The sequence below is a fragment of the Ambystoma mexicanum genome, chromosome 6p, assembly GCF_040938575.1.
Source record: "Ambystoma mexicanum isolate Mex_15411 chromosome 6p, UKY_AmexF1_1, whole genome shotgun sequence".
In the NCBI taxonomy this organism is placed as follows: domain Eukaryota; kingdom Metazoa; phylum Chordata; class Amphibia; order Caudata; family Ambystomatidae; genus Ambystoma; species Ambystoma mexicanum.
Window position 1 is genome coordinate 652,409,754 of NC_090935.1, and position 26,893 is coordinate 652,436,646.

Genomic DNA, 26,893 nt, shown 5'->3' on the forward strand with positions numbered 1-26,893 from the left:
CCTCGCAGCAGGTCCCAAAAGCCACAATCCGCCACCAGGAGTCATGCCCCCTTCTCTGGCACCGCCGTGGCATCCGCCATGTATCATCCCCAACGCCAACATGAGTCGATACCGGACCTGCACCCGATCCGCTGGTCGTACTGGCCGGAAAACTTGATATCTGCGGGCGGTAAGTCCTCTAACAACAGGGCGGCTGCGCCCTGCACGATGTATGGGTTTATTTTATTAAGAAAGCAGCATTTCAGGGCCACACGACAGAGCCTACAGAAGGCACATCCACCTTGGGTGCCGCATGGCCACGCCTCCCGTCTCACAGGTGTTTTACCTGGTTTGTGCAAAACATCTTGGGCCCCCTGCTGTATAATGTTTTCAATTTGTTACTGGCAACAAGGGTGATGGAAAGTTGCAGGGATAGTCCACAGTCTTAAGCAGGGGCAATAATGACATCATAGTAATCCTTCCAAATACCACTTCACCTCCTTACTTAACTCGACTAGCACCATTGTGGGCATGGCCATGGCTGCATAGAATTCAAGAGAGGGAGGCTGAGGAGCCAAGAAAATCGTGCATCCATGGTAGCTTCCCCCATAAGGCAGCCAGCCAGGAGTAGATCCCGAGGTTAACCTTCATCTAGAGGAAACATGTCTAACTCCACCTGATTGCCTCAATTCACATTTCAAGATCACTTGTTTGAAGTGATAGATCGCAGACCCACCATCCTTTGCATATATGTCTTATGCATCTGTTTATTTATGGTATTTGAAGTTAAATGTTTCAATGGCAAAAAGAATGTACAGGAGACCTGAGCGTTAGGTGATGATGAAATAGAAGCTGTATCTATGGCGTGTTTGAGTGTGGCCAGAACATTGGGACAGCTCTAAGGAGGGTTGCCAAATGGTATTTCTTCCACCATTTAACTTTCACTAGTGACATTGCCTAAGATTAACCCAAACATCTGTGTGGTCAGAACATGCCTAAGAACAAAATGTGTGTCTAATGTGAAAGTAAGGATAGTAAATGTCTATGCGCCTCCTGCTCCATATAAATGTGTGTAATGTAATTGTGTATATTTAATTAGTACTCTTTAGTTTAAAGCACTTGCCCCTTATGTTAATGTTACCTTTTGTAAGTCACCTATTGTCTTATATACATTTTCTTTCTGTTTGTTTTCTTTGGTCCATCGTATATGTCTTAATTTTCTTTTTACACTCTCATAAACTGGCACACTGCGTGTTCTCATCTTTATTTATACTGTGGTACAGGTGCCTTTCATGGGAATGCTTCCGCCATCTGTAAATATGTTATTGTAAGTCATTTATGGTTGAAATTGACATCTCTGTTCTTCAAATAAACACAAATATAAATGTAAAAATGGCACTACAATTATACCAAGGGACAGAGAGATATGTGTATTATGTATTACGTGTTATTACTCGTTGGGTGTAATTAATTAGCTGCAAATCTGAATGCAAATTATACTCGTCCTAGTCGTGAACAGTGCCAGACCTCCTGACAATCATAGACCTTCTCACAGTCCTCGTGAATGTTCTAGTCGTCGTGACTGTCCTAGTCTTCGCACAGTTGTACTCACCGTTTTATTCCTCATCACAGCCCGAGTCCTAGTCCTCATTATAGTCCTAGTCCATATTGCTTTTCTAGTACTCCTCTAAGTCCTAGCCTTTGTGACAGTCCTAGTCCTCGTCATAGCCCTAGCCCCCTGTCACAGTCGTAGTGATCACATTCTTCGTCACAGTGCTAGCCCTTCAGGCGCTGGGCCAGAACAGTCGATGACAAATGTTAGAAGTATTACATCAGCGCTCACATGGTGATGAACAGCCCTAATCCGTTTCTAGTCAAAATCACAGTTTTGTTTAAGAGGGAATATTTGGGATGATACATCTTCAGTTTAAAGCATTATCTTGGCTTCTCAGTGTCTACCGCCTCCAAAGTAAGCTGAATGAAAATGTATACTTTTTTTTGTACAACTTTATTAAATGGAATGTTGGGTGTAGTCTGCTTGTTTCAGGCACAATACAAAAGGGTTCCATTTTTTTGTGGGACTGCAGGTGTTATGCACACTATATGAAACACGTTTCTGTAAATCTGTGCTAAGCTGTCACCTCATGTCAGGCTAGTATGCCCCATTCAGCCTTGTAATCCTTAATGTATGATGGGAAACGAAAAACTCCAGCGTCCAGAAAGCAAACAATAAAACTAGCACTGGATAGTCTACACTCACATGCCATGAGACTAGTTAAAAGTGTGCCATGTGCCAAAAGCGGACTACAAGCAGGTGACTATTGTTACAATGTATGAACTTAGAATGTATGGTGACGTGCTGTGTTGTGAACGTTTCGTTTTCTTCGATCTAGAGTGTTATGATTCGAGGAGAACGCAACAGACATGACTCGGAGATAGCTGGCTGGCTGTGTAGCTTGCCGGAGACTTCTCCAATAAAACTCAAAGTTGACTTCACGTCTACTAGTATTTTATTATACTACAAATGGCGACGAGGAATCCTTGTAACAAGTCAAGGAGAGTCTCCGACTGGATGCGCACAAGTGCAAGTTAAAGGAAGTACCTGCGTATGCTCAGCATTGGAATCACCAGGCCGAGGAAGTGATCACTCACAAGTCAAGAAGAAGTACAAGCCGAGGGAGATGACCATAGAAAGGTACTCTTTGGTGTAAATTGATGAATTTTACATCTGAAGCGACAAACACAGGAGGCATTATTTGAATGTGCGCGCAAGCTACCGAACGCTGCTCCTTTGCTGAACTCAAGTAACAGGCAAGTCCGATCTGCATGGATACGGGAGCGGATGATTAGAGGAAAGAACCTCACAAAGTGATTGACGTGCCTCCATATTTTTTCTTTGAGTGAGTTGATGATGATACCATGGCAACGTACAACGCTAGATAAAAATGAACGTTTTCAGCGCATAAGCTGTTAAAGCTGGTGAGTGAGACATTGCTTATATTATATTTGTGTTCTGCTTATCTAAATAAATCAGCAAAGAGGAAGATATAAAGAAGAAGTGAAGCGAGCAAATTATAAACCTATACAATATCAACCATCAACCAACATGCAGAGTGTTGTGGCTCCAATGAAATTTCTACCCCTACCGGGCAATCCGACATGCACGTGGGAACAATGGTTAGACAGTTTCCAAGTTTACTTAAGAGCAGTTGGGGGAGCTAAGTACAACGATGACGTCAAGGAAGCCACGCTACTAAATTGTATAGGTGCAGAAGCTTTGCGAATTTTCAGGACTTTACCAGAACCCAGTACTGTTGAACTAGGAGCCGGGGACTCTGCCTCGAGCTCGAGGAAGTACGAGATTGCCCTAATAAAATTGAACAAACATTTCGGCAACAAAACGAACATTGTGTTGGAAAGATACAGGTTTCTTTCCAGGAAACAAGGCAAAAATGAATCGGTAGATGAATACATTGCTACTTTGAGAGGTCTCATATCGACATGTGAATTTACAGGAGTTGCAGATGAGTACACGAGGGATCAATTGGTGTTACATGTGGCTGACAATCGAATTCAGCAACGACTGTGGCAAGCAAAAAACCCATCTCTAGAACAAGCCATTGAAATTGCTAGGACGTTTGAATTGGGAGAGAAGTGCATGAAGGAATTACACAATAAAGATGAGTGCGGAGACATCAAATCTGTACACGATACCGATGAAAGGAAATGTTGCAGAAATGAAGAAGCACTAATTGCCATGGTAAAAAAAATGGTGAAGTCAGATTTTAGCTCTAACTCGAAACATAACAGAGAAACATTTCAAAGATGGCAAGGCAGGTGTTTCAAATGTGGTTGGGCAAAACACGCAAACAATGAGAAAGAATGCCCAGCTCATGTAGCTGAGTGCTACAAATGTGGACTTGTGGGCCATTTTGGAAAAGTTTGCCGCAATGTTAGGGGTAGAGGCAGATACAATCCACGTTACAACAGCATAAGGAGTAATAGCTATCTGAGCAGGGGAGCAATGACAACTGTAGGAGCACTTGAAGAACCAACCACTTCAGACGATCTTGTTGCGATTACCAGCTCATTAGAAGAGGGAGAACGCATACTTACTGTTGCGACCACCGGAAACTCTCTTGACTCCTGGGTGCCCATGAAGATAAATGGAGTTACAGTGCGAATAATGGTTGACACAGGATCACCATATACAATGGTTGATATGAACACGTTTGTAAATGTGCTGAAATTGGACATGATTAATCTCCAAACGTCCAACGTCAAGGCGACAGGTTACGGGAAGACACCCATTGATATACTTGGGTATACTTTTATTTATTTATTTATTTGTTTATATAGCGTTAAAGCCCGCGGGCATCAGAACGCTTACATATAGACTGGACAACAGAAAAAGAGACAGGACTAGGCGAGAGAAGGCCTAAGTTAACTCAAATTGATTCAGTATGTTACCAGGATTCACTTAAAAAGTAAGGTTTTCAGTTTTTGTACTTGGGTACAATTGGAATTTAAAGGAAGGAAGACATGTTGTAAACTATATGTAGCGAAAGAGGGTTTCTCAATAGTTGGTTGGTGGGAGCAGGCATCACTAAAGATCAGGATACATCCTGGTGAAGATGTTCCGATAATGAGTGTGAAGAGTAACATGTGTGATTCTGCAGAAAACCTAGCAAGTTGTTTTCCCAAAGTTTTTAATGACAATATAGGAGCTCTTAAAGGTTTTAAACATCGAATAATATTGAAAAGAGGGGCAAAACCAATAGTGCACAGAGTGAGGAACATTCCGATTTGTACAAGAGAGGCCCTTCAGAAAGAATTAGAGAAGTTATGTGATCAAGATATTATTGAACCAATCGAGAGCTCTGAGTGGCTTTCTCCCATTGTTATTGTGAGAAAACCGGAAGGGGCAATCAGAATGTGCGTAGACTTAAGAGACCTCAACAATAATATATGGATTGACCGCCATCCATTGCCCAACATTGGGGAGATGTTGTCAACCATGGAACCGGCAAAATTTTTTTCCATGCTAGATTTGTCGTCTGCCTATCATCAAGTTGTATTGGATGAAGAGTCAAGACACCTAACATCTTTTATAACACCACCGGGGGCATTTCGGTACAAGAGAATGCCATTTGGTTTGGCATCGGCGGCTGCAACACCTATTTTCTGGTCTTAAGGGAGTATATTATTTTCAAGATGATATCCTCGTGTCTGATATGAATGAAGAAGATCATGACGCCAAACTATTAGGGGTGCTACAAGTAATACAACAGAAGGGTTTGACTCTCAAGATAGACAAATGCAAGATTAAGAAAAAAGAAGTCACATACTTGGGCCACTGCATCAGTGAGGAAGGTATAAGACCCAAAGAGACTCTGATAAATACTATTTTAAAAATCCCCGATCCTGCAAGTAAAGACCAACTCAGGAGCCTGTTAGGGCTCACAGAATATTACTCCAAATTTGTTGACCACTATGCGGACAAGACCATTCATATGAGGAATTTGATGACTAAAGGCACAAAATTCGAATGGTCGGCGGAGTGCCAAGAGGAATTTAACAGAATCAAAAACCTGATTAATAAAGCACCAACACTCAAGATGTTCAATTGTGGGGCAAAGACTGTGTTATCAGTAGATGCAAGTAATGATGGATTGGGTGGTGTCTTAGAACAGATCCATGATGGGTCATGTGTTCCAATCGCTTTTGCTTCTAGGACCTTAAAGGGAGCAGAGAGAAACTATTCTACCATTGAGAAGGAAGCATTGGCTGTTAAATGGATTTTAGAACACTTCAAAAGTCTGATTTGGGGAGTCCCAATTGAATTGAAAACAGACCACAAACCTCTGATTCATGTGTTGAATCCCAAAAATTCTCACTTGACATCGCCTCGAATCAGAAGATGGATATTAATTATCATGCAGTAGAACATGGTCATAAAATATACTCCAGGTAGAACTAACAAAGTCGCTGATTGTTTCTCTCGCCTACCGTGTGTAGATGTAAATCTTCAATTGTCAAACGACGAGGGGATGAAGGAAGACCAAGATATGGAATCAATTATTGCACAGATTCATCCCAGTTTTGGAAAGGAAGAGTGGTTGGCAGCTGCAGAATTAGATCTGGAACAAAAGTTGTTGAGGAAAGCAGTGGTGGAAGGTTGGAAGAATAATCAGGATGAAATCAGAATATGGGAAAAGATTAAGGATGAATTGTCATGTGATGACGTTTGTGTCTATCGGGGTGATCGCATTGTGCCACCTGTGATGTTGAGGAAAAAGATTATGGACATTGCCCACGAAGGACATATTGGGAGAGATTTGACGAAGAGAAGAGTCAGACAGACATATTGGTGGCCGAATATGTGGGGAGAATTGGAGTCACTTGTTAAAGAATGTTCTGCTTATGCAGCGAGTGATAAAAGTAAACTCACAAGAGCCACACCACTTCAACCGGTAAGAGTGCCCGATGCTGTATGGTCTAAGCTGGCCATTAACATTGCGGGTCCCTATGAAGTTTTGGAACCTATGAAGATTTATTTTATAGTGTTGGTCGATTACACGTCAAAGTGGGTGGAGTGCGGAATTGTAGAGGAGTCCGTTTCTGCACACAAAGTGGCCAGATTTTTAGAAGAGATTTTCAGTAGAGAGGGTGACCCGCAGGAATTAGTTTCGGACAATGGGGCTCAGTTTATGTCGCATGAAGTTCAGAGCTTTTTAAGAAATCGGGCCATCAAACACATTACTACAGCTTTATACCATCCCATGAGTAATGGACCAGTGGAAAGGATAAATCGTTTCATAAAAGGGACAATTCAGTTGGCAGTGGTGAATAACTTGTCATGGAAAGATACCCTCAAGGAAGCTTTGAACACGTATAAGGTCACCCCTCATTCTGTTACTGGGGTAGAGCCGTTTACCTTAATGAGAGGCAGGGTTGCCAATAATAGACTTAAGCCGGCTTGGATGACCACTAAGAAGAGTGCCAACATCGACATGGATGAAGTCATGGAGAGAGTTAAGAGGAGGCAGGAACAGTACAGGAAACACTATGATCAGCATAAACATGTGAAGGAAAACGATGTTCGAGTTGGAGATTGGGTCAGAATAAAAGAGCCCAAAAGAATTTTGAAGGGAGAGTCCAGGTTCCGCAACCCTCAGAAAATAACCAGGTGTTTTAAGAAAACAGTTGTGCTGGATAATGGAGAGAAATGATCTTGTGATGACATCACTATTGCAAGAGAAAATGAATTGAAGAACATTAACAACACCTCTGATGAATTCAAGCAAATTGTGGATGAGAGAAAAATAGACAGAAGATTTGTGAACGAGTCAGCGTATGGAGAGGGTCATAGACCTTCATGCAGGAAAGTTAGGGAATCTTCAAGAGCCAGGAGAGTTACACCTAACTACAGAAAAGATTTCATTTATTATTAAACCTATAATCCTCATATCCTGGGATCCAGGGACATCCTCTAGCGATCCGGTAATAGAGTGGAGATTGTTATGCATCACATGGTATACATGTTACCCATTTGTTTTTCTCCTTTCTTTGCCTCTCCTCCCCACCCCCCATTCCTGTTTCCGCCTGCTTACGCATTGTTGTATATAGTTTTAACCCCTGTGTTTTGGAAATCTTGGAAAGGGAGATGTTACAATGTTTGAACTTAGAATGTATGGTGACGTGCCGTGTTGTGAACGTTTCGTTTTCTTCGATCTAGAGTGTTATGATTCGAGGAGAACGAAAAAGACATGATTCGGAGATAGCTGGCTGGCTGAGTAGCTTGCCGGAGACTTCTCCAATAAAACTCAAACTTGACTTCACATGCCATGAGACTAGTTAAAAGTGTGCCATGTGCCAAAAGCGGACTACAAGCAGGTGACTATCACACAGGGAGTTCTGATATATGTCTACATCTTGTAAGAAATAGAACTTAAAAGGAAAATGTACATAGTTATCAGGTAATTCCATGTCTGGTGTGAAATAATAAGTTAGTCTGCCTTTTTGTGCTCACACATATTTGTAAATATGCAATTACTATTTGGACAAACATGCAAAAGGTCATATGTGAAAAATGCCAGGAGTAGAATATGATTTGGGAGCTTTTTCTGCTAATTTGTTTAAAACAAAATAATAAAGTGAATGAAAGTATTGATCTTAGGCACAAAAAAATAACAGTTGGCTTGTCCTCATTGCATTTAGAGGGCTTTAAAACGTTCATATTCAGAAATAATTTGTTATGCAGATTACTGCTGTGTCGCAAAAACACATATATTTACTTTTGCTAGTTCAGCGGGTTCATCCTGTGGAGTCAGGTACACAGAAGTGTGCAACATGTATATTTCTGTTCGTATTTCCTCAGCGCTCATTCTGACTTTCCTTCTTCTCAAGGGAGTACCATCGACTTCACTAATTACAACATTGCACTGCTGGGAAGCACCACAACTGTGGTAGCAAACAGATAAATAGACAACACCTTTATCAGGTTACCGCAACGTTTCATACAGTCTGAACATCTAAATATTCTTTAACAGCGTGCAAAAGCACGATTATTACATTGATTAGCACAGCTGCTGTGGCGAATTGAAAATACCATAATTTATTTATTTTATTATTTTTTATTTTATTTATTTAATTACATTTAATATACAAACCTTGACTTTTCAAATTACGAGAATACAATCCATTCAATGAAATAATATACAAGAATGCAGAAAACAGTAAAACATATGAACAACATCCCACCCAGACCCGTCCCCCAGGAAAAAAAACACACAGTACTGGAAATTAATAGAAATCGATACATTTTCCCCAGATCCTTTCAAAAATGGACAGTTTGTTTTTCAATTTGCAAATCATCCTTTCCATCTTAGAAAGCCTATGCATCTCATCCACCCATTCATCAAATGATGGAGCAATCTTTGTTTTCCATCCACGAAGAACTGGGCGCTTGCCCAAAATAGTACCCCTGAAATGCCATTTCATATGTGCAGAACTTACTTCATTTAATTCCGTAGCATCTCCAAGGATCACTGTTTTGAAGTCCAGATTCAGATTTAAACCCGTAACTTTAATACAAGCCTCACACACCTCAGCCCAAAAACCACAGACACGTACACAACTCCACAGCATGTGTTCCAAAGATCCAACTTCTTGTTCACAACCCCAGCACTCATCACTATTTCAAAGACCTCTTTTTTTCAATCTTTCAGGACACCAATAAACTCTGTTCAGTATTTTAATTTGGCGAGATCTCTCTCAAAAATGTATAGAGCATAGAAGAACATGCCTACACGTATTGTGCCAATTCTCAGGAGTAATATCAAAATCAATGTTTCTACTCGATTCTTCTCGCAATTTGTCATTCCATTGAAAGTTTGCCACAATCAACCTATTTATTCTGCTAGAAAGCCCAACTTCTCCCTCTTTAGACCTAGCCAGAAAAATGTCCACATCCAAAGAAGTAGTCCAGTCAACATCACCTACAGTGTTCCTTAAGCACCTGTAGGCAGAATCTGACAAGGCCCCAAAGTCCCACTGTTGTCTCACCTCTTTCGCAGACAGCCATTGTCCATCCTTACCAAGATCTCCAATCTTTCTAACGCTGTGTAAAAAACATTCAGGCCAGAAAAGTGGTTTAGCATTTTCTTTTATCTTTGGGTTCAACCAGACTGATGCCCAATGACACTTAAGAGCATCTATTCCCAGCAACTCTAACAACTCGCACCCTGCATTGCGCAGAAATTCAGTTATAATCGATCTATAACCATGTTCTTTAGAAATAGTGGTCAATACCGCCTCTGTTCCAAGTGGTCCATATGCATTAGATTCCGCAATCGCCCAGGGGTCTGATATAGAACTCAAAAATGGAATAAATGACTGAGATGAAAAGGCCAAGTGATATGCTTTATAATTCGGGACCCCTAAACCGCCTCGATCAACTGGGAGTTGTAATTTCCATATTTTAAGCCTAGAAGGCTTCCTGTCCCAAATGAAATCCTGCATTATACGCTCCAGATCTTTCCAATATTGATTTTTAATTCTCAAGGGTAACATACCCGTTATATAATTAACTTTGGGAGCCAAATTCATTTTTAGGGCATTGACCTTGCCCCAGAGTGACAGACTGAGGAGCGACCACCTTTCTAAATGCATTTTACAGCCTTTACTGACGTCCCTCATATTTTCCTCGACCATATTTGAGAATGAAGTTGTCAACCAGATGCCCAGGTAATGCAGCCTGTGCTCACACCATCTGAACCCTAATCCAGTGACTAAACTTTTATCACATATGTGAGAAAGTGGCAAGGCCTCTGATTTTAGCCAATTAAATTTGTAGCCCAATTTTTCTTGGAATTTAGTCAGAATCTGCATCAGGCATGGAAGAGAAACATGTAAATTTCGGAGGACCAGCAAAAGATTGTCAGCGTAAAACCCGATTTTTTGCATAACTCCCCAATAGCTGGCATCAAACATCCCAGGATCAGTCTTGAGAGCAATAGCCAATGGCTCAACCGCTAGTATAAACAAAAGCGGCGAAAAAGGGCATCCTTGTCTGGTGCCCCACTCGAGACAAAAGGGCTCTGGCTTATCTCCATTCGTCTTCACATCAGCCGTTGGTTTGGCATATAACAACTCAACCCATGATATGAACCCATGAATTAATCTCCCTCAAGACAGTAAAGAGATAATCCCAATGACTCTGTCAAAGGCCTTTTCGGCATCAAGGGAAAAGACATCAGCATCAAAATCGCCTTCCTTCGCCTTTTCCATAGTAAGAATTAGCTTGGGAATGTTGCTGGAAGTACCCCAGTTTTTCATAAAGCCTGATTGCTCCACTCCGATCAATTTAGGAAGAAATGTTTCGACCCTCAAAGCCAAAACTTTAGATAGAATGTTATTGTCAGTATTTTTCAGGCTGATAGGGCGATAACTTGATGGAAGGCTGCTGTCCTTTCCCTTTTTTAGAAAAACTGATATTGAAGCGTGACAAGTACTCAACAGCAATGATTTATCCATTTTACTTGCCAGAAACATATTTCAATAGTTCAAGAGCTGAATTTGGAAGTATTTTATAGAATTCAACCGGAAGCCCATCCGGGACTGGGGATTTACCAGTATTCAGCTTAGTAATAGCTATTCTCAGCTCATCAACTGACAAACTCGCACCTAAAAGAGCTCTCAGCATCCGAAATCTTAGGGATCTCAAGATTTTCAAAGAATTTGCTCCTTTTTCCTGTAATTCCTGCCTCGTTGCGATATAACTCCATATAATAATCATGGAACACCCTGTTTTTCCGTTTTGGGTCAAATGTAATTCTACCGTCTGAATCAGTGGTAGAAGTAATAGCAGATTCAGAGCTTTTCTTTCTCAATCTGTACGCAAGCCATCTGTCACATTTCTCCCCCCTTTCGTAGTATGCACACTGAGAATAGAACAGACTACGTTCTGCCTTTAATGTTAAAATACTGTCCATCTCTCTTTTTAGTTTCTTTAATACCCTCACTTTTGTAGCATTAGACGGATCAAGTATTAAATCCCGGGTGACTTCTCGAATTTTCAGATCAAGTTCCTGTCTCACCTTATCTTTGTTCTTCCGTCTTCCACTCGACAATCCAAGACAAATACCATGCATAGTTCATTTGAAAGCCTCTCAAATGTTTTGTAAACTAACATCACCCGTGCGATTCTCCTCAACAAACAAATTGGCCTCAGAAACAATTTTGTCCAATATTTTGTCATCCAACAAAATAGAAGTATTTAACTTCCAGGAAAATGACCTACAACATTCAAACTTTAGTTTAAGATGCATTGTTACAGGAGCGTAATCACTCACCAAAATATTCCCCATATCAAAAGAAATAGAGCTCTCGGTCAAAGCCCCACAGGTCAAAAGCATATCAAGCCTCGAGTACACGCCATGTGCACCCGAGAAAAAACTGTATTCCCGCCTATCAGGGTGCTCTAGGCGCCTATTATCCTTTAAGTTAAATTCATCTAAGAGTGCCAAAAGCGCTCGTAGATGAGGATCAGCCCAGCCAACCCTTCTGAAAATGCTTCCATCTAGTGCAGGGTTTAGAACAGTATTGAAATCACCTCCCAGAAGAATATTCAGCGGGTTTAAATCTAGCAGAGTCTGGGCAACCATTCTAAAAAATGAGCGTCATCCACTGAAGAAGCATATACATTGCATAAGATCATTTGCTTCCCCTGAATCTCAATCAGCAAGGCGATCATTCTTCCATCATTGTCAGCACATTCTTTCAAAACTTTAACGGGCGCTTTTTTACGTACCAGAATAGCCACCCCTCGTGATCTAGATGAGAAAGAGGATCCATAAGCACAACCAACCCAATCTTTCTCCAAGCTTTTAATCAATTCAGCTAATATGTGTTTTTCTTTCAGGAAGCAAACGTCCACCCTCATATCATGCAGGACAGAATACACTTTCTTTTTTTAGGCAGTTATTAATTCCATTAACATTCCAAGACACCACACATCACTCTTCAATATTCTTGCTTTTCGATCTCACGGACATCGCTTCACTTTCACCAGAGAAAATTAAAACAACAAAAGAAAAACAAAAAAATAAAAAACACCCTCTAAAGAAACAGTCGAATCTGTGAAGTCTAATCAACCTAGTTAACAATGGACGACACATAAAAAGGAAACAAACCCTAGGACCTCTCCCAAATCCCAAACGAACTCAAAGAGAAACAATTTAATAATAACAGATTAAAGAACATTTGGAGGACTCCGGTAATCTCTCCCCACATCTACATGCTATCACATTGTATGAACAATAATTCCCACTACCCCATATACATAACCACCATTGTAATTTCGAGTTAATGGTTAAAAGACTGTTGGTTTCTGCAGGTCCCAACTGATCATTCCTTTCCAACCCCAAATCATAAATGCTGAAAGGATTCAACACGACACGTTTTGCATACAATATTCATACATCAAAAAACACCTGGGTACATTTTGATTTCTATTTAAGAAATAAGTAACTTGTAACGTGAGGTCTAAACATATCCACCATAACCAGCAAGGCTAATGATGACAAATGAAATTCTAAAGCCTAATGTCATAATAAAGGTTTCCCATTCATGAGCACACGCATGAAATGCACCAAACATCCCCACACAATAGATCCAGAAAGGCATCCTCTAATAAATGGATTTGCTCAGCAACAAGTTATGTGCATTGAAACTCAAATTGAACTTTAAAACATTTCTTTAGGTCAAAATTCAAAGTGCATCCCTTATATCCATAGATAAATTTACATGAACCAACCATTCGTTCAGTATTCCAAAGGTTAAAAACATCCAATGAACAATAATTTGTTGCAAAAATATGAAATAAAAGTATCCGAAAAGCTGAGTCCAGAGGTCTAAAAAGAGTTCAGAATGGTATGTAATGTGTCATCAGGCAGCTTAAAAAGAGAACACTTCAAAACACCCTAACATTTTAACGTTTTAAAGTATGAACATATACCTTCCCACCTAGATGACTATGGCCAAGGAAATAAATGAGTAAGCCCACCACACAGTAAACGGAATAAGAATCAATTGATTATGACACATTCAGATAGATTTCAGGTAAAGCTCAGCTGTACAAAACCACAAGCAACCTTGAACAAATAGGAGCGTCCGCTTATGCGATAAAGTTTCCCATGCCTGCTTAAAATTACACGGTAAGGCGTGGAAAGTACTTGGAGATTCTTTGTAACAGAAAGTCTGTAAGAGTTTGACGAGGAACGAAATAGATCCGACAGTCCCTCCATCGAAGCAGTCACATGTAAAACATTGCACAGACCAGGAACAAAGTGCGCTTCCATTCGCCGCATCAGAATAAGACGGTGTGTCTCCTGAAAGCAGCATAACATCACGTGATAAGGCAGCCTTTCTGAAGAGTTCCGGAAATCCCACGTCATCAACCGCGGTGTCAGATGACCAGAATGGACTCACGTCCTTTACTCGCAGCAAAGGGGGATGCAAAGTACTCTGTGTAACAATAAAGGTTCCATTGTATATTTTCGAAACTTGAAGGTGTTTAACAGACACATTACGCCAGCGCCATTGCTGCAAAGAAAACCACAGTTAAAATCCACAAAAATAAAGTAAACAATAAAGGAAATATTTTCAAACTAGGGAGGTCACCAGGGATCCTTTAAGACATCACATGTTAAGTTGGGTAGAGGCATCCTTTTCTCCTTTGTGCAGCTCCAACCAACGCAGGGCTTGTGTGGGATCAGAAGTGCTCTTCTCTCCATCAGGAAACATAATAGATAATACACACATTTTTTTGGAAAAGCTTTCAAATTTAGCTGTTTGGCCATGTCTTTTATAGAAGGCATTCCCTTTTGATCTGGCCAAGCTCATCAGAGTTTTCTTTGCCTTTTGATTCATGAATGACACCAGAATATGTCTTGCCTTAGCCCCCAAGTGTTTCCCAATCCTAAAAGCGTGATCAATGTCACCCAAGGAAATGGATCCAAAGTTGAAACTCTTCTAAGTATTTGTATGACCACAGGAATCAAGTCTTCATTGTCAGGGATGTCTTCCACACCAACCAGTCTGATGTTTTCTGCCCTCATTTTCATGTCCACATCCAAGCACAATTCTTTCCCTTTCTGTAAATCTGAATTCAGCTTGTGGTAAGCCTGGACGCTGCCTGCTATTTCAGTGCCCATAGACAGTGAAGATTGTTCTAGATCTGACACTCTGCCATCAAGTTGGCATGTTTTCAAATTGAGTTCTGCCAGAGAGAGCTTAACCTCACTGCCATCCTGGGCCACCTGGAGAAGGATTTTATAGACATCCTGGATGTTAGGAGTGTCACTCAGTTCCAAAATCTGTTTGGACTTCTTTGAAGCAGGGTTCTCAGCCTCTTCTATCTTTTTCTTTGAGTTTATTATATCATGAAAATGTCTTCAGGGAGAGGTCCAGGAGCTGCTGGACTAGGCTGCTACTCCACCGCTCACCATTCCGGAATCCATACCATAATTTATTTCAAAAACAGTCATAACTCCATGAAGTATGCAGAGCCCTATCCCTTCTGCAAATATGTGAAGCATTGTGCTCTTATCCTTCTTCTTTGGAACTATGGGTTTAAATGGCAAAGGATCACAGGAAACAACTGGACAAGCCAGACATGTAACAGATCCTGGAGCCCCTCAAAATATAACAAGGCCAGAACTACCTTTTTTCTGAGTAGATCACAATGGACTTACTGCTTAGCAAACTGGGGGATTTCCCCTGGTCTACAGAACCCATAGGCAATTTAATTAAGCCATACATAAAAAGACAAAATATATTATATATTATACGCGTACGAGCGCAGCAGGCACGGCTAATGTGCGCTGAAAGCGCACAAAAGGCAAGCCCGTATGTGCTCGTCTGGGTCTCGGATGGGCCATGGACCCATGCTGTCGCTTTGGGTAAGTATTACTCCAGGTAGTAGTTACTTGCATTAGCATCTATAAATACCAGTTAAACAGAGATACTATTTGGGGCATGAGTTAACCATGCGGCGCTCCCCACGGTGAGCCCCCAACAGCTTATAGTGAAGTCGTGTGCTCCCAAGCTAATTCCACTCATTACTAAATTCATGAATACTTCTTTTAAAGAAAACTGTGTACCACTCTGTATTAAATAGACATGGGTTTCTTCCCTGATCAAAAAACCCTTGTTGGATCTGAATGTGCGAGGTAACTAACGGCCCATTACCAACGTGCCCAATCTTTTGAAAATCCTTGACAAGGGGGACCACATACAAATGGAGATGATCCTCTCCAAGCACAACATCTTGGAAGAGAAACAATTGGGTTTTGGGTGTGCACACAGCAGAGAATCGTCCTTGTTAGATTTAAAAACTAACACCTTTAAAGCTTTTGAGAAGGGCAATACAGCACTGCTTGTGCTGCTGGACCTGTCCGCAGCATTCAATCTGGAGGATCATGCCATACTTAGGGATAGATTACAGCATACGGCTGCCTTGTCACCATCAGTGACCAAATGGTTAAATTTGTTTCTTTCGGATCGCTAGGCCAAGGTCTTCTTCAAAGATGCGATGGCTGAGGAATTACCAGTAATTTACGGGGTGCCATAGGGGTTGTGCATGTCGACCCACATTATTTTACATATTCATGTTACCCCTGTTCGAACAACTAGACATGGAAGGAATTATGTATGCCAACTATGCAGACGACACGCAATGCCTCATCCCCCTTACTGGGAGCCAGGCCACTGATTCACCATCAACGCCACCTATGGCCGGTTTCAAACCTGGATGTGCATTAATGACCTTGCTCTAAACAACTCTAAAACTGAGCTTATTGTCATGGGTAACTCTGTGCAGCTCTAGACGTTAGGCCCAGAATATCTGAGCTTCAACTTCGCTGGCTGCACCATTAATGCACAAACCAAAGTCAAAATGTTAGGAATTACTCTTGATCAAGAGCTGAATATGAAGGCCCAGGTAAGCAGCCTTGTCTCAGGAACTTCCTACCATCTCAAATGCTTGCCCAGCTAAGACCATTCCTAAATTCTATCAACTGTGCCACTATTGCACGAGTTGTAATAGGAGCTAAACTGGAGCTAAACTCGATTATTGCTCTACCTTCTGATCGGTATTGCTAAAGGCAGGTTATTCAGAACAATGCTGTGCGTATCGTTGAGGGACTACGTAGGACAGATCACGTGTCTGCAGCTCGACTGCCCTACATTGGTTCCCGATCAGCAACAGAATCTCCATCAGAATTCAGTGTATCGCTCACAACTGCCTGTATGGCGAAAGCCCCAAGTAGCTGTCGAACTGTATTGCATGGCTACCTGCTAGGAGGGTTCTAAGATCTAACAATGCCTGCCTCTTAGATATACCACGTTGCCCAAGGATCCTTTTTCCTATGAAGCCGCTAAAATCTGGAGAGCATGCTCCTCTTTGGCTTCCATCAAATGAGGACTAAAAACTGCTCTGTTCCAATAAACCTTCTGTGTTGACCCAGTAGCTCCTGGCTTAGACCTTCTGCCCCGATTTGCACTTTGTTTTCTGGTTTATGTTGGTGTATGTCTTATCCAGGCGTCCCTATGCCTCAAGGCTTCTCGTTCTGCGTCATACAAATAAAATAAATAAATAAACTGTCTCATGGCTTATGTTTGCTTCTTGTCTGCCCATAGCAATGAAGGTTATGAAACACTGCACGAATATCAGCCTGACCTGGTTTTTCTAACCGAAACCTGGCTTAATAACTCATCGGGTCAAGATATTGTTCAAGCTCTTCCAGCTAACTATAAAATCCTCTGTCAGCATAGAGGCTCGCTGCTGCCTGGAGGTGGTTTAGCAGTTGTTTTCCAATCCTCACTTAACTGTGTGATAATGCCTTTTGGTGTATTCCCTTAAAATGGAGGCGATGCTGCTACGTCTAGTCCTCTCTGATTCACAGACTATTCATGTTCTTATTGTTTATCGTCCCCCGACATTTGATTCTTCTTTTCCATTGTCCTTTACTGAGTTGGCAGTCAATTGACAGTTGCAGTTTGCTCATATTTGTGTTACTGGAGATTTAAATTTACATCCTATTGAGCCTACTAATCACTCCACCATGAGCGTTATAACTGCCATGGAGGACTTAGGCCTCCCCCAGCTGGTTTTTCAGCCTACTCATAATCTTGTCAACACACTTGATATAATTTTCCCCAGCACTGCCCCGGTCACCATATACTCTGCCCTTCCTGTTCTCTGGACTGATCCCTTTCTGGTGCCTTTCACTGTTATGTTATGCACATTTATAGATCGCACAAACACCCGAAGGCCCCCTGGCGCTAGGATGAATAAAGAGCTACCATAATAAAATTAGAATACAGACGTTTTGAGCATACGCCGAAAAGTAAGGTGATCAGCTGTCATCCGCAGTGGCAGGGGAATAGCATTCCAAGTCATGGCAGCAGCCACAGAAAAGGCCCGGTCACCAGTACGCGTCAGTCTAAACCGAGGGACCGTGACCAGGAAGGCAAAGTGAGAACAGAGACATCGTGTAGGCACCTAATGGGGAACTTTACTTGAATGTATTCTGGCCCGAGGCCGTTAAAAGCCCGATGTACCATGCACAAGGATTTGAACAGAATCCTCTTGTCCACCGGAAGCCAGTGGAGCTGCCTCAGAAGAGGGGTAATGTGGGCTCCAATAGGAGGCTGAAGAATAGCTCTGACAGCTACGTTCTGTAGTAGCTGTAGCCGATGAATCACATAGCAGGGTTGGGCAAGATAAAGTGAGTTACAGTAGTCTAGACCACTCAACAAGAGAGCTGCTACCACCGGAGCGTTGCATTTTTCCAGCACAAAAGGGAGTACCTTCAGGAGTATGCGCAGCTTAAAATTACCGCTCTTACATACTGCCGCAACCTGGGCATCCATAGCAAGAGAGGAGGAGATAACAACCCCCAAATTCTTTACGGATACTACAGGGACCGGAAGAGGGCCAAGAGAGGCTGGCCAGTACTCATTGGTCCAGTAAAGGAGAGGTGAGGTGGTACCGAGCACTAATACCTCCATCTTGCTACCATTTAATTTGAGCCAGTTAGATGACATCCATTCGCCAGGCTTCTGAAGACACAACCTACATCGCCTGGCCGTATTGGCATGATTAAGGACAAGACGGATCAGGATTTGGGTGTCGTCGGCGTAGGAATAATAACGGAATGCATGGGATTGAAGGAGAGTCAGAAGATGCGTAATATACAGGTTGAAAAGAATCGGGGAAAGGGCAGAACCCTGCGGAACACCGCACGATAATGAAACTGGGCTAGAGCGAAAAGGAGGGAGAGACACAGATTGTGAGCGGTCGGCCAGAAAGGAGACGAACCAGTCCAGGACCATGCCAGACAACCCGGCAGTAGAAAGGCGGGAGATAAGGGTGCGATTGTCAACGGTGTCGAACGCAGCTGAGAGATCTAAGAGAACAACTGCGCTGACACCCCCCTGGTCCACCAGACAAGCCAAGTCGTCGAGCACCGAGTTAAGGACTGATTCAGTTCCCCTGCCAGGCCGAAACCCAGGCTGAAATGGATCAAAATAGGACGTGGATTCCAGGAAAGTGGAAAGGAGAGGAGAGACCAGGGCTTCCAACAATTTCATAAGAAATGGGAGTAGCGAAATAGGCCGATAGTTGGCTAACACCTCATGATCAAGTGAGGTTTTTTTTAATAGAGGGATCTCAAGGGCGTGTTTAAGTGTAGAAGGAATGACACCCTCACTAAAGGAGGCATTTACAGCTGCAGTAACTATTAATACTATGGTGACTAGTCGTACCAGACCTACCCAAGGCCTGCCTCGGCGCAAATGGCATTTGACGAATACTGCAGTTACCTCAGATCAGATTGCCCATACCTGTATCTTATCAGTTAGGACAGGCCTTTTTAGCAGAATCCTGTGCAGTGCCCTTAGGGACCACTGCACAGAGTTAAGACTACAAGTGGCAATACAAGTTCACCTTTGGTACAAGCCTGTACTACACAGAAAGAGTGGTAGCAGTGACTGAGCAGTCAGACTTATCTCAAGAGCAAATGAGCAGTAGTAGAGATTACACAAAGGACTACAATTACTGTGACTCAAGCAAACACTGACTCAAGGTTTCTGTTTAAAAAATATAAGTACATTTATTTTTAAACCATCTGTTCACAAAACACTTCACTTCTAGTAATATAAAATATAAAACCACACTTCAAATACACTACACACATTCCTTTGACAGACCGGTGTTATGAAACAAAGACGTTACCGGGAGTACATATGCGATCACTTTTTGACAGTAATGACAGTTCGGTCTTACTAAAGATAAGCGTACAGGCGGAAAGAAATGTAACCGTAGTCAAACACACTTAGCACATGAATTAACACAAGAGAGTTGGGGATAAAAATCAGAGGCAATACTTTTGTCAAGGCAGAGAGAATCAGAGGACACTTTCTAACAAGAAGATAAAAGTCAATAGGCCTGGGCCAGTGTCAAGTGGAACAGGGTTCCTGTTGCCGAGGATCACACAGTTAGAACAGTTCAAGATTGAAGACTGCCAGGAGTACTTAGATAGTGTCAGAAGAGGAGGCAAACGTTATAAGAGGGAAGGAAGAAAAGGACAAGGCTTTGGTGAGGAAGAAGGGTTCACCCCAATTCCTCTGATTCGGACAGAGTACCTTATTCGTTGAAGAATGCTGGTGCCACGGCAGTTGTTCCTGGTAGTTTCCTGCAGACTCACGGTTGCTGGAGCTTCAGTCGTGGAGACAAGAAGGAGGACGTCTGGAGTGATCTGCACTACCCAGGGATGAGGCCAGCAGCAGCGACGGTGAATAAAATGTGCGCTCCTTTAAAACAGTAGAGGCTCTTCAGATGGCTATCCGGACCACTACAGCAGTGTGCAGCGATTTCGACCACGAAGAGGATCCTCTGACTGTGGAAGATGAGCTGGTTGATCCCACCAGGCTCAAGGGAAGCAAACTCCGGACTGGATCTTCTCTGGTCGTTGAAGGGTAGGTAGCTCAGGACGGCAGCAGGGCTTCACCGGGACTCGGGAGTTGCAGCAGCCGTCTTCTTCTCCGCTTCTCTTTGGTTCCTTGCAGTTCCACTGGCGACTCTGACTTCCAGCCCAAGAGTCCTGCCTTTTATGTGAAAATCCCCACATTCACACAGCCTGGCTGTCAATCACTCAGCAGGGGGGTTGTCCGGCCCGTACAACCACCTAAACCAATCAATACAAAGTGCGACTCAGGTCTCCAAGGAGACCCTGTGCAGGGAGTGACTACACCCCTCCCTCACATTCAGCCCACCTAGACACCCAGGCGCCAAAGGAGGGCTTCTTCGTAAAAGCCCGCCAAAAGACGGTGAACAAAGAAGGCAAACCTGGTTTGCCACACAAGTAAAACACAAGAAGGACTTTAACAAAAAGAAATGGCGACTAAATCCGACCAGAGCCGAAATAAAAAGTATTTGGGCAAGCGGGTTTATGTTTGAGGCTAATACAATAGCCTGGAACAGTACCACGTTTATATAATATAATCACGGTAGAAAGGTTAGGGTAGGTACCACTGCCACCAGCCAAGACTAAATGTTAAAAGAGCAAAACAAAGCTCAGAGAGGCACAGACAAAAAGGGGTAGGAATTAACCCTTTCCAATACTCCATGAAAGATGGGGTGTACTGGGTCTGTAGTTTAAAGTGACTACATAAAGTAAATGGCATCTTTAATGGTTTCTTGGGGACAGTAGTCATCCCAAGAAAAAATGGAAACAGTGGGAAGTCTCAAAGACAACCCTGTGTCACTGCACTGAAGGTGCTGTGTAACACACACAAAAACTGGGGCGCATGGAGTGGTGTGGCTCCAGAGCCCAAGATCACACAAAAAGTAGAAATACAAAAGGCAAAACACATGTAAGAGTGGAAAAAAAGGCTCACACTCTTACCAGGTGGAAAAGGCACTAGGTGAGGGAAATTAGCCATAAATGAGAATTCTCCCTAACAAGCCTTGAAGTCCTTTCCCAGATATTCAAGGCTAAGCACAATCATTTAGCTCCTTTGAGCCACTGCTGCCCATCCAAGCCCTGGTTCACCACACAGTTAGCCGAACTCAGGCTTCTTTGTAGGCAGGCTGAGTGGAAATGGAGGGATGGGTATTGTGATGATATGAGAGCCATATTTAGCAGTTTGCTTGCAGTCTACCATAAAGCTATTCTTGAGGCAAAACACTTTCATTTAACAAAGCATGTAGATGCCGCTCTGAATCAGCCCAAGAAGCTTTTTCAGATTGTCAAGTCACTGTCCTCTCCGACTACTGAGGAGGATGCTGCCCCGCCTCATAAAGCCCTGTGTGACGCTCTTTCTACTCTCTTTCTACTTACTTTCATGATGAAAGTCTCACCATTCAACAGGAGGTTGCCTCTCCAATTCGGTCACTTTCTATTCAGGTTGACCTCTCTCCATATAGAGATTTGCTGCCCTCGTGTTCAGTTTTTCCAATTTTCTCTCCAGTGGATGTTATTAATGCTACGCAGAAGATGAAGTCAGCCTCACCATTGGATTCTATCCCCCTTTCCATTATGAAAACTATCATTACGGCCATTGCTCCTGCCGTGACTGGTGCAGTCAATCAATCTTTCTCACCGGCTTTCATCCCTGCTATTCTTAAACACGCTTTGGTGATTCCATTTTTTTAGAAAAACACCTTGGATCCCCCCCTATCTGCTAACTATCATCCAATCTCTCAATGACCTTTTCTTATGAAGCTTTGGGAATCACTGGTGTTCTCTGGGAGAGGAAATTACTGATGGGCCCATTGGTCAGTTCACGACCCCCAAAAACTTGTAATACAAGATAGCTGCACCGTGTGAGGACAGGGTGCAGGACTTACATACTCCAGCACAAATCAATACTAGGGTTTCAGTAAGTTGGCAAAGGGAAGTCCGTTTAATAATACATACATCAGTTTATGTATATCAGCAGCATCGCGAACACCTGTCTCGCCCCGACTTCCCCAAACTTCAGTCAAACAGCCTTTTTTATTGGCAAATTCCGTCATCAATGACGTACACTTCTATAAAAAATCATCATGCAATATAATTGGTTGGGAAAGGTAACTTAAGTATAGGTGTTATATCTGTATATGAAAATAAGGCATACGGATTGGATAACTCTTATCGGGTGGGCGTCTATGCCCATCCCTCTATACCACACGTGATTGACGTCACTACAAGTACGACGTCTCATTGGTTACAATGTCTATAGGACCCTAGGTTACATGGTCCCTTGTGATTGGGCGAGTTACACCCCTAAACATAAATCTCCACTTTTAATTAGCAGCATGCAGAATAGACAGCCTGATGCCTGGTGTCCCAAGATTCACCCTGCCTCCCTTCCATCAATCAGTGGTTTAGGGCTATGTGTCAATTAGTTGGCTGGGTATGGCCTCGGATCTGCAGTCTCTTATCAGGAAACGTTATGGCACCCTCTGGTTCTGGATGACATCAGGCGGTGGTACATCTTCGCGCCTGTCTGGTCACGTGTTGGTCCACCGTGAATATGCTTCAGTTTCCAACCTTTTGTGCATTTAATTCTGTATGCGCTGGGCCACCTGCATGGGCCTCTCTTATCTTGACCTTCACGGGCGGCCTGGCATGCTCTGAAGTTGGAACCTCGTGAGCTCATGCTCACCTCCCCTTCTTTGGTTGACCTCGATTTCCCCGGCATGAGCCATCCTTTGTTAAGTTTCGATCCCGTTCTTTTCCTCCGCTTGGGCCTGGATATGAAACTTGGCCAGTCAGGCCTTGGCCGCCTGGGAGTACTTCTGATTATACAAAATGGAGTTGCATGTGTACATTTTGCTGTATTGAGGTAGATGTATACAGTCGCGCTTGCCACTCTAACTTCTACTAAGCATTGCAAGCAGACTCGATTACTTAGCATCTTGCGTTTCAAGCATATTTACACACGTTCAATACGGCGGTTGCTTCCATCTTGTCTCATGTCACCATTCTCATACGTTTTTCACAGTGTGTTTCCCCTTCGTCCATTACTATTATCCTCGCAGTTGTCGGTACTGGCATGCATAGCTTTCAGCAGCCACTTCTGGTTGTTCTCGGGGCTGCCCAGGCCCTTAGTCTATTTCCATTGGCCTTTCATTAAGGCCTTTGGGGTTTCCTCGTGGACAGTCTGTAAATACTCGTCGTTTCGTACCAATGGCAGGTACGGTTGTCTGATTGGGTACCGTGCTGCCCAGGGTTGCCTGGTTATGGGCATTTCAACAGGTATTGATCTTCTAATGTACTGCTCTTTCGTTCAGGTAGTTTCTCGGGTATTATCCTTGGAGGGGCAGGTTTCATTTCCTGTCCTGCAGTACTATGGGGAGGTCTTGTGCGTTCTCTCGTAGACCTCCTTCCACATGTGGCTCATCATCCTTCCAACATGTGGCGGTGTCGTAAACTCAGTCGTTACCTCTGGTGTTGGAGCAGGTGTGCTCGTTATCATAGTTGCTGCAGTTTTCTTGCTCAGCTCTTCGTGTAGCGTCTTTGCTCTAAGTATGAGTGGGAACACATACTCGACTACCTCGTGCGTTTTCTCAGTAAGTTCTTTTGTGGCTTCCTGTTCTCTTGAGGGATTTTGTCATGCCATCTCTGTCTTGTTGCTCGCTTGGTTCTCTGTTCTCTGGAGCTGTTCGTTTCACAGGTATCTTTTTGTTTTCTGTCGGTTCGGCCTGGGGTCTCACAGCCATTGACACTTGCCCTTGCTCGTGTGCACTCAGTGTGTGGGTGCATGCTGTGGACAGTGCTATGTTGTCATTCATTCCGTGCTGACCCTGTCTCCAGCTTTTCTCATCATTCATAATTTCCGGTGCATCCATATCACTGCTAATTAAATTCAACTGTAAATCATTTGCTTTATCATCGATTTTTCATGGGACAGGGATGACAATAAAAAATGCAGTTCTGATCGTTAACGACAAAAATACTACAATAATCACTATACATATACATATGATTGCCTTGAAGGACAGTTTGCAGCACCTCCTTCCAGGAAAGCGGGGGCGCCCATCCACTGGTGGCACAACTAAATTACTGGTTTGGGCCCCCATCTCGAACAAGTCCACAGTCAATAGTTTATTTCTTTTCTTATCTTGATTTTCATTACTTAAAAGTTCAGCAAACACTAAAGTGGCGGGTGCAGATTAATGTCCCCCCTCTTGCGAGTGATGACGGAAGTCTCTAGTTATGGAGTATAGATCCTTTGCTAGACTATGGAAAAAGGTTAGACTACCGTTTTTTGCACATCATATTCTTCTTGCATTTGTGTATACAGCGCATTCCCAGGGCACCTTCCCAATTCGTCTTGGCCCTGAGGACATGCAGGAATTTGTTCGCAGTGACACCATAAAAGGATGGCTTCGCTGCACATCACGCATAGATAAACCATCGAAAAATAAAAACAAAAATAAAAATAAAAGTGAACATGTGAGAAGGTAGGAAAAAATAAGAAAAAGGTTGAAAAAAGTTAACACGGCAGTGAAGTTCGTGGATCTGCTCCTTTCGCTTGGTTCTTCGAGGTCGAGTTGCTGAACAGTCTCTCTCCCCCCCCCCCATTTACTCCACTGCGGGATGATGATGAAAAACAGAGAAAAATAAGAAAAATAGGAAAAGGTTCAGGATGTAGTTATCCCCTTTTGATTCGTTCTATGTTGGAAGCATGAAGAACTGTGTCTTAGTTTCCTTGCTCTGCCACCGGCTGGGGCTTCTAAAGGGTTTTATCTTGGATCTCTCCTTTCTAAGGCTCGCCTCAGCAGCGGATGTCATGGTTGCTTCTCAGCTGTGATGCAATAGCTCTGAGGAGTGTGTTGAGTTGTGCATTTTTTGCTGGATCACAGAGAAACGTGGGCACGTCGACAGTGATGGGTCTACCCACTAGCTCTGGAAAGTTCTCGATGAGGTGAAAGAAGACTGTGAAGGCAATTCTGCTATCTTCAGGTGATAATGACATTTGCTCTGGTTCTCTGTCTCTTAGGTCACTGGTCTTTTTTGCAGTGTGATCAGTCCTTGCCTTCTCGATCTGTCCCTCGCCGACTAATTTCACTGGAATTCTTTCAGAAACTCCCTCTGAAAGCTGGACAGTTCCATTTGTAGCTGTATGCTATAGAAGAGTGTTCCTATCTTTCTCGCATTGGCAGGGTCTCTGAGGAAGGTGAGGGCGTCAACCTCGGCAGGTCTCCATACCATTTCCGGAAAGTCATTTACTAAGACGAAGAGGATATTGTGGGCTAGTAGGCTGTCCTCAGGGGACAGTGGCATTTGCTTCGCCTTGCTGGGTCCCAATCACATGCCTCGCTTTTTCTTTGAGCAGTCTTTGCACTTGCCTGCTGCATGGATGGCTACCACGTTATTTAGTTTACTCCATATCTGGTTTAGAAAATGATTGTTTCGGGGATCTCTGATGAACGTCAGTGTATCTGTGGTCCTCCCGACAAGTTCTGGGCACTCCTCAATGATTCGAAAGAATAACGTGTAGGTCACTTCGTCAATGACTGCTTGAGGCGGGAGCATTGGTCTTTGAGTCACTGTGCTCAGGCAATTCAGCGAGGACTTCTGTGATGACAGTCAATAGTTGCCTGATTACCTTCTTATTTTCTGGATCTTGGATGAATTCTGTGACACTTGTTTCTCTCCCCATGAGTGATGGATAAGTCAATGTCACTAATTGGAAGTAGGTGAGTACATCTCACTTACGGCTTCTGCTGCGGTGTACCATAAATTCGTGAACAAAGTCTAGATACTGGATGCTTTCAGTTTTTGCTTATGAGAGTGTCCTGCCTTTACTGCTTACCAGAGTCTTAGGCTTTTCAATGCTTTGTGTGGCTTTTAAATGTTCATGAGCTTAACGCTTTTGCTGATATGAATACGTGTTTTTCTTAATTTACCCTGCACCTTTGGCTGCACAGGGTGTTTGCTTGCTTCTTATTGTCTTTTTATGCCTACAGAAAAGGTTCAGTGTGGACAAGATTTTCACAAAAGTGCTTTGTTGGCTACATTGAATATTCATTTAATTGTCCCTCTATCACATTTCACTTGGTTTGAAGAACTGTCTTGTTTTGAAAGTCTCACTTTTATATATTTTTTTTCCTCGTTCTTGTAACTTGTCTGCTCATGCGTCCTTCTTCCTCACCATAGATCTTGTCTGCACGTGCTGAGGTTCTTCTCCGTTGTCTGCGGATTCCTCAGCAGTAGATGTAGTAGGAGTGCCTTCTCCTATAAAGGGCTTGACGTCATTCAGGAACATCCAGGCTCTTCTTCCTCGGAGCTTGACAGCGGACGGGGTGCAGTCAAGTGCCACAGACTCCCCTCTTTCCCTGCAGCGTCAGTTCCCT